The sequence below is a fragment of the Octopus sinensis genome, linkage group LG16 (genome assembly GCF_006345805.1).
Source record: "Octopus sinensis linkage group LG16, ASM634580v1, whole genome shotgun sequence".
NCBI lineage: Eukaryota > Metazoa > Mollusca > Cephalopoda > Octopoda > Octopodidae > Octopus > Octopus sinensis.
In genome coordinates, this window is record NC_043012.1 from 9,036,466 (window position 1) to 9,038,965 (window position 2,500).

Here is a 2,500-nt window from a genome sequence, read left to right on the forward strand (position 1 = left end):
GTATGTATGCATGCATGTAGTATGTATGTATGTATGAGTTGTATGTATGTATGTATGTATGCATGTATGTATGTATGTATGTATGTATGTAAGTATGTATGTATGTATGTATGTATGTATGTCTGTATGTATGTATATATGTATGTATGTATGCATGCATGCATGCATGTACGAGATGGTACCATAAGGTTCCCGGACAAGTTATGCTTAATACAAAATAAATCACGTCAGCTAGTTATGCTTAATAAAAAATAACTTACCTTAGTTTTAACATCGTTACCTTCGAAATAGTCACCTCGCACAACAATACACCAGTCCCAGAATTCCTGTCACTTTTGGAATCCGGCCTGGAAATTGTTTTTCGTAAGCGAGTCGAGGACCTTCAGCGATTCGCTTTTGATCTCAACAATGGCGTTAAAACGGCGACTTTTGAGCTGCATTTTCATCTTGGGAAAGAGATGGAAGTCCGCAGGGGCCAAATCTGGTGAATAGAGTGGATGTGGAAGCGGTTCTACGTTGTTTTTGGCGAGAAACTCACGAGTGCAGAGAGCTCGGTGAAGAATTCATTTCTCCGCGTTCCAAAGACCCTGTCTCTTTCGCCAAATGTCCTCCCTCATACGCTTCAAAATGTTGCAGTAGAACCTCTGATTGACGGCCTGGTGCTGGGGGACGAATTCTCGATGCACAACACCACATTTCCGAGGTGACACTTGTGATAGATCTTTCAGAAACATTGCGTACGACCCATTGCCTCGTCGTCGTAAGCTTGCCGAAGCATGCTAAATGTCTCTCTAGCAGACTTTTAAAGTTTAACGCAAAATTTCACAATGGCTCTTTATTCCTGACCATGACAAAATCGCTGGCTACAGCAAACACATGTTCGCCAAAACGCAAAATTCACAACTTGCAAAGTAAACACAGTGATGTCACTCGGCAGACTGTCTCATGAATTTCACTGCTTACGCACGCAGTCGTACGCTACCATCTGTTGGCGCGCTGTAGAACTAGTCCGGGAACTTTTTGATATCAATTCGTATGTATGTACACACAAACACACACATTTCTCATCACGCTTGTTAAAGACAAAAAAACCAGTTCCGAAAATAAAAGAATCTTCTTTTAACAAGTAGATTTGGTATAAAATGGAAAGAAAATGATGAATCTCTGTTTTATAAATTTTTCGTAAGAAAACTTACTAATGAGTATTTGGCTTTCTCTATTAAATTTTAGTAAGTTACTTTCTTCGTAATAAGAACTGCCATCTATCTATCTATCTATCTATCTATCTATCTATCTATCTATCTATCTATCTATCTATCTATCTATCTATCTATCTATCTATCTATCTATCTAGACCTTTCGACATCGCGCGTTCGGTCCGTCAGGGATGCCCCCTCTCGTCGCTTCTATACGTATTGACTCTCGAGCCATTATTGCGGAAGCTGGCAACTCTGAGGGGCATCCCGCGAGAACTGGTATGCGGGACGAGCGTGTCTGCATACGCGGACGACGTCACCGTCATAGTGTCTAGCCACATCGAGCAGGTCGGCGAGACACTGAAAAACTACGAAGCGGTGACAGGAGCGAAAATCAACCGGGAAAAATCAGTGGGCTTGCGACTAGGCTCCTGGAGAAGCAAGCCCATGCCGTCCACCAGCGCCTCCGTCGTGGGACGCTGGACCGACGGTCCGGTCGAGTTGCTCGGGGTCTGGTTTGGTCCGGACCTCCAAATGGAGAAGAACTGGAACGAGATAACGAGTAGGGTGGTCACTCTCGCCCGGCAATGGGCCGAGAGGAAACTGTCCCTAAAAGGTCGGGCGGAGGTGGCGAACTCGTACATCGCGTCCGTCATTTACTACCGCCTGACCGTCGTGCCTTGTCCCGACCCTACCATCACCAAACTAGAACGCATTCTCTTTCGTTTCTTGTGGAAAGGATGCGTGCAGAACGGTTTCGTTCTGCACGCACTCGTGCAGTGTCCAACAATTTCCAACCTGCGGGCTTATGTCGAACAACTGCTGTCACGTGTGGGACGAGTCGGTTTATCAGCCGAATCTATCGCCAATATTGTCACGCCTCCTTCCTTCAAACGGGAAGGAAGAGCTATTTTCATCATCCTTGTGGCTATGGCGAAAGAATGTATCTGGTGGACGCGTCTGAAAGGATTGGAGACAAACACTTTCCTCTCTGGTCAATCTCTCATCAACTTCTTCAAGTACCACTTGAAAAGGAAAGTGAGAGTAGAGAGGCAAGTTTTGTCTAGCGAATGTTTTTAAAAAAAGATAGGTGTATGTAGCAAGGATGGCACGTATGAATGACGAAGCCACCTTGAGCATAATCCTATGAACCCAGAAATTGAAAACAGAGGGTTACCCACTGGCAAACAAATGTGGTAACATGCAACAATATTGACCGAGGTTACCGTGGTCTTTTCCGTAGGCTTTTCTTCCCACGGATAAACCTTATCTGCTTCCCCCTTTACACTGTACATCATGACACT